Consider the following 7,464-nt stretch of genomic DNA (forward strand, 5'->3'; position numbering starts at 1 on the left):
CAGCGAGCTTGATTTTCTGCTCTGTTACATTAGCTTTATTCAGCTGGAGTTTCCCTGCCATGAAGCTACTGTAAAGGAATATGTAATCGAGCATTTAATCTGTTGAAAAATAGTTTTTATGATATTGTAGGACAAAAAAAATGCAATTGCATTTATGCTGTATATTTAAATTTAGTTTTGAGTTATCAGGATGATATTTTCAAAAACACCTAAGTAAGTCCCATTTTAAAAATTACCTTACACACATAGGTTTTTAATTTCCATTTCCATTTCTCTTTCAGCAGCATTTAACTGCTTTTAAGATCCTTAAAACCCCTACTTATCTGCTGTTACCCTGTAGTTGCCCCAGCGATGCTTAAGTCCACATAGTTTCTGCCAGCGGGCATGTCAGAACTGCCCACGTCCTGCTTGCGCGAGATGCTCAAATCCCAAGCTCACACCTAACCCCAGGGGCATTTTCAGCAAGGCTTTCTCCTGCCTATCTCACCAGTCGGATCCAGTGTCTTAGGCCTACTCAGATCATGACTACCAAATAAAGCATAACAGAAGGGACAGGCAGGAACCAGACATTTTTGGCTCCGGCTAGACACTGTTTCCCAATAGCCAGGTAGTTACCATTTTCACATAGCAGGTAGGTTGTCAAATCCCGTCTCGTGCTGTTTTGGAGCAGGGATATGGACCTGTAAATCCTACTTCCTCAGTGAGGACTTTGGAATACAGCTAAAGCTGATCCACTTTATATAGCTAATTAACTATTGGGCCCCAGGAAAAAAAGAAGGAATGCAAAACATGAGAATTTTACAACTATGTGGTTAAGTCAAATGATTTCACTTAGGATGTAGTAATTGATCTCAAATCCTTCTCCAGCACGTTGCTGTGAAACCAAAGAGAACATGCATAACTGAGGTGTTCTCAGTTACTGAACAAGACTTCTAACTCTGAGTTAGAGACTCTGCTAACAGAGAGTACATGAGTAATTTCTGGGTTGCCATGTTTATATTTTGCAGATTGATCTGTTTAACGCTTTTGATTAAATGAATTAAACAGAGAAATAGTTACAGTGTTTCTAAATAAAGTTTAGCTCTAGCAAAATCCAAACATCCTGGAATTAAAAGCCTACTAAGTAAATGAACGGACAGTACCTAGAAGGTATAAATATAAAATAACTTCAGATACACTGCTTTCCCTTTCTGTATTTTTCTTCTCTTAAATATCTGTCAACCATCTGTTTTCTAAAATGACCAAAGTGCTAGGACTACTGATTAGCACATATTTGATGTAGAAAAAAAAAAGAAAAGAAAAAAAATTATTTTCTAAAAAGGCAATTTTTGTGGGTTTTTTTTAAGTTTTTTTTAATCCTGGATATTATAAATAGTTTCTGTTCCAGGAAAGTGTGCTAGTTGCCTTAATATGTTTTGTGTTGTGTTTTTGTCATACAATGTTTTTTGAATGCTTCAATAATAATATGTAATATTTAGACTCAGCTCCTGATGGAAACACAAGTATGTATCAAATATATTATCTTATCTTTGTAATAATTTATTAACGCAACTCAGCATCTTTTGAACTCTGTGGTATCACTCTGACAAGTAGTAAGCACAGAGCTCTGAATGTTGAGAGTAGGCTAATGTAGTCTGTGAGTTCTTGTGAATTTAGCTATCAGTTATTTCTAATGAGTCGGTTTTTATATAAATACTTAGGGGATAAAGAATTCAAACAGAATAATATTCACAGCTATGCAGGCTAGTACAAGACCGGTGGGGGAACTAATTTCCACTCATACTCTATCAGATTTATTTCACTCATAGGAACTTGTACTGGTTCTCAGAACTGGTCTTTATCCATACTACATGTTTGATTGTACATCCCCTGCAGTGTGTAGATCTTAAGAGTATTACTGTGTTTTAAGAAGAAAATAGGAAAAATAGGTTGGGAGAGAGTATTTCTTAAAAAATAAAATAATATAAAAAAATCCAGTGTTTTGAAGCTTATATTTGAAGCTTATACTTTGATATCTCAAACAAACTGGTTTCTTTCAGAATTTAGATGAATGTACAAGATGATTAAAGACTCTGTGTGCTTTTTGCTGTTTATCTGTCTCTACACTTTTCATATACTTGTTCAATCTGTTTTTAGGATGCTGAAAGTATACTTTATGAACCTTTATACTCCTTACTTAAGCATTCTTCCTTTGTCTCAACTATCTATGATTTTTTTATTAACTCCCATAAGGAAATGCACAATCAAACACTTTGGCTCATTTCCTGTCTTTCTCTTAAGCCGGTTCCCTTTCCATCTTCACATTTTTGTTTTATTTTATAAAATTTTCCATGGAGTATGTTATACTTACTGACAAAAAGGAAGATCAAAGAAGTCCTGCACAAGAGGAGAGAAAAATTCTACCCAGGGAGTGGAAATGTGAAAAGTCAAAGTGAAATGAAAGGAAATTCCGTCCATTACACTCATCTGTACAAGGGGTTTTTGACAGAAAGACAGTTATTTCTTCAGAGTGAGAGGAATATCGTGGTGAGTAGGCGCCAGACTCAGCTTGTATCATGACTGTTTTGGGGAGGGATAGGTTAGTCCCTGATATGAATCTAGGCAGAGATTTTCAGTGACTGTCATCCAGGCTAACAGTACTGAAATAAATGGACTTGCCTAATACAAAGTTCTTTGGATCCTACATACTTAAATGGTTTCACATATATATTTATAACCAATATAACTCCAGCAATTTCCAGGGAATACAGTGTATACCCCAATCTCATGTTTCTGCCTGACTTTATTATATAGTTTTACAAATTTGACGAAAGGAGATGAGTCAATTTAATTACCTGCTCTAGTTCCTTGATGACTCTTTCAAATATAAAACATAATTATCATTTGGTTATATATAAATTTACAGTATTTACGATCCATTTATGTTCTTAAAAATTACTGTGTAATTACAGGATTATTGCTTTTTTTTTTTCCTTGCAAAACTGAGCAGTCCCCAAGAACTTTTATCACTTCAAACTTACATATTATATATTTGCCTTCAGATTGTGCATTCAGGGGTTGTTCTACTGTCTGTCTTGTGCTCCATACGTACATACTTATTGCTAACACAGGCTATTCGATTATATGGTACTGACAGATTGACATTCACGAGAGACGAGAGCCCCAACTTGAAGCTTTAGGCTGCTAGGATTAATAGGCTTTACATTTCTCTTCATGACCAGAATCACCATTTGTTAGTTTCAGCCTATTTCCAACGGTGTAAAGACATAAATAGATGTAATGTAACAAATCTTTATTACAAAAGCATATAATTTCTATTTCTGATAGCCTAATTGTGTTCATCTCTTTGGACAAAGATTTAGATCCATGCACCTAATTCAGCAAAGTACTGATATATCTAACTATAAGCAAATAATAATTTGAATGATTTTGTGTGTGATGCATATTATATCCTCTTTAATAATATGTAGGCATTCCTTGCTAAATTTTTAGTATTCTTGTGACTGTTCATTCTGATAAAAAAAAAAAAAACAACAAACACAACAACTTTTTATTTTCCATTTTCATCTCATGAAACACTGTTTTTGTAATAAAATATCTTTGGTAACGACAAACATTTTCATTAACAGTGCAAGTGGAACATGCACTTAAGAACAGAAGTCTCTAATCCACAGGGCTTTTTTCTAAACCTACCTTAGACCATCTCTTCTTGTCTTGCCAGTTTAGTTAGCTTGACCATAAATGACTGTTTCCTTACAACAGTAGCATGCTCATAATGATTACATACATAATATTTTTCTTTTCCTAGAGCTGTGGTGTTTATCCTTCTGGGTATTTTACTACAGCATTTAAAAGACAAGTAGGTTATTTGGCATTTTATAACTTCTGAAAATAAGCTGCTGTTTACTGTCTTTCTCAGGGCTCCATCTGACAACATAAACATACTTCAGAACATATACGACTACATTTCCAGTGTCCATAATATAATCACTTTTTCCATAAAGTAAAACCATTATTTTTTCCTGAAATGTGTTTAAACAAGTTTAGGGTTTTTTTTATTATTATATTGCCTTTGTGATACAGTGTTTTGTAAAATGTAATAGTCTCATTCCAAAGTTTGTTGCTGTTTTTTTAATTTAACAAGCACCTCAGAATATATTATACTTAGTCAAAATCTCATAGTCCTTTCTCAAACAAAACTATTCATGACTGAAATTATTTTCTTCCAAAGACAGGACTGCTGGGATATAAAATACAGACATCAAGATTTTCTTTCTAATACTTAACAGATTCTAATATTTAGTTAATATCCCTTACATCAAACATAGCTTTTCAGATGGATGATTACAGACTGATTTCTTGGAATCAGATTTGTGGCTGCCTTGCATCTCCAATAGATCAAGTCCAACTGGAATCCAGCCACTAATTTCAATAGGACCTGTTCATAATGTTTTACAAGCCTTCAGGTTTAATTCAGGAAATATTCCCAAATAAGACCCTATAGTTATGTTTGGGCAGTATTTCGCTTTTCCTGAATCATGAATTAAGTGCTTACATTTTATGCTACATTCATTTTTCAGGTGTAAAAAAAAAAAAAAAAAAAAAAAAAAGAAAACCCCAAACTTCAAATCTGACCAAAATTCATTCCAGTTTTCTATCTTATTCACCTGGAATTTGAGGGTTTTCGCATCAATGATTCATTCAAAAACCAAATGATCATTCCATTTTCAAAAATATTTACACTAAGAACTGTTGACTCTGTTAGCTTTGTCAGCTGAATCCCACATAAGGGTGGGAAAATTTAGTCTTTGTGCATGTAAACGCAGGTTTTTGCTTATGCAATGACTATATGCATATTTTGCTTGACTAGCCTGTTGGTTGAGATTTTAGTTCACCCCAATATTTGAAAACTTAACTTGTGATGTTTAATCCACTCACTGACATCTATTTTTCAGGAAATAATAATTCTTTCTGGGGACAGAGGAATTATTTTGTTAAGAATAATACAGGGATCATCTTGCTAGCATCCAGTTAAGGTAAAGTAAAAAGCCCAGCTGGTACAAAAAGTTCACTGTCAGCTAGAAGTTCAATTTAATTGTATGAAGTATCAAGATTGGATAGATCATATAATATTAAGTATGGAGAAAGTCATGCAGTTACTTGCTATGATAAAAAAATTGTGTTGTTCCACAATGCAAAGCATTAGAGGAATATGCAAGATACAAAAGTATCTGAGCGCTTTACCAGTGCATTCCTGAGAATACTACATGCCAGCACCTCTGTTACAGATTATAGAGGGAAAGGGAGAGTTATTTGCACGAGGAAGTAGCTGTTAATTCCTTTCTATCTGTGTTCAGAGTTTTTGCTAGACATAGAGAAGGACCTTTTGATTTAGAGAGCTTTTGTCATTCATTACCTAGAAGTAGTGTGGACTTCTTTTTCATTAGACTATAGCGACAGAAAAATATACAGTGTTCATGGTAATTTTAATTATTTTGCAGACTGTGTGAATGTAAAGCTTATTTGACCATTTTCACCAATTCTGATTTGACTCAGCTCCATACTTCACGTAAATAATTACCAGTCTTACGTATTTGCAGCTCCATGCAACTTCCATTACGTTCATAGCTGCACTTTTTTGAGTTATTCAAACTCAAATGTTTGGTCAGATCGAATTTAATTTAGAAATTCTTCTAACATCAAATATTGTGCTCTTTTATTTTATGCTCATTCCTATTTCGCTTCAGATCAGCTGTATTTCAAGTTCTTATTTCTGAGTGCATGTATTTGTTTTAAGCTGCAGATTAAGTAGCTACTGCTTCATATTTTATTTTGCTATAATATAAAATAGATATACCTACTTTCTTGAGGAAGGAGGTTACTGTTTAAATCTCAGTTCACCAAGTTGATTAGCCTCTTAATAGTTTGCATATAGTAAATTGCCCTTTTGCTCTTCTTTATGTATGAAAAAAATTTAAGTGGATCAGAAGATGCTTTTATGTAACATAGGAATGTCTTGATTAAAATATTTCCTACATTATTTATAGTTGCACTGAATTCTGACAGCAGAAGAGTTATACAAAAAAAATTCTGAACTGGTATTTATTTTCTGGTATTTTCATGTCAAACAGGGCCAGGTCAATCATAAACCCAGGACTGTATTGCACAGTCACACATTTGTAGAATAATAGATTAGCAATACATGGATTAGCTAATGTTCACTAAACTCTTCTAGTATGCTTAAAGCTGAGAGCTTGAAATAGTTGTTATGAAACTGTTACTTATGATGACCCCAAGAGGCATAGTCTTCCTCTTAACATTTACCATTTTCAGGGTTGCTTATTTTTGCCATCTGGATGATTATTTTACTATGCAAACAATTTTGTTCTGTAAATTTGAACCGTCCCTTTTTTTGGGAAGGACTTTGTATTAACAAGCAGATCTTTAGCTGTTTTTCATTTCTCTTTTTTGCAAAAGCAGAATGATATAAACAAATTTTAGCTCAAGTGTTTTGAAAAAAAATTGTACTATTCCTTTCTGTACAGATTAGTCACTATCGTACCATTGCTGGTCTCAGTGTTCTTTTTCAAGACATATTTCATGTATTTGGTTTTGATGTCTAAAATTACAGGCTGAGAGTGTTTGTAGTTAAGTCAATATTTGAGCTATGCAACATAGGCATTTAGAGAAAGGCCAAGTCCTGTGGTTGTGTAACTGTTTCATTGCTGTAAAATTCCACAAGATTCAGGAAAGAGGAATTGTTTATATATGACTATGGAGTAGAGGCAGAGCCATCTCACAGCATCTGCTGCAACACAAGTGTTCTACAACTTTATCTTGGTGAAGATGGCAAGAGAATGCTTTATTAACTGTAATTTCCTGATAAGCTAATTTCTTGAATTTTGTGATTATGTGGGACTCTGCTTTCACTAGGAGAGGGGAGGGAAATAAACTTCCTCTTCTAGCTTCGCAGATGACTGCCTGAAAAATGAATGAGTGATATAGTAGTTCAAATTTATGCTATAAGTAAGTTCAGTGGAATAAAACAAGGAAAGAATACTCCCATCTGTTTTCTATAAGTAGATTAATATCCTTATATTTCTCCATAAAAGTACAACAGTTTCTTGTGATTCCCAGTTAATTTTCCACTGTCTTATAGCATTCTCTACATGACTTCCTTTGTCTTTTTTAAACAGTGTGGGTTTTTTTATACTCTACTGGATTAACTAATCTTTTATGTTGCTAAGTAATAATCTTACAGTTTGTATCTATGCTTTGTTAATTAACATTGGATTTTCCTTCTTTTTAGACTATGACTCTCCCTAAATAGTATTTTTTTTGACCCATAATCAGTGCACGCAGTTTTAGATACTTCAGTTTGTTAGTGCAGCTACTACACCATTGAGATATAGACTTTTTATCAGTACTTTTAAAAATGTGTTTATAAGGCAAATACATGATTTT

This window comes from Platalea leucorodia (assembly GCF_965183815.1).
Source record: "Platalea leucorodia genome assembly, chromosome: 4".
Lineage (NCBI taxonomy): Eukaryota > Metazoa > Chordata > Aves > Pelecaniformes > Threskiornithidae > Platalea > Platalea leucorodia.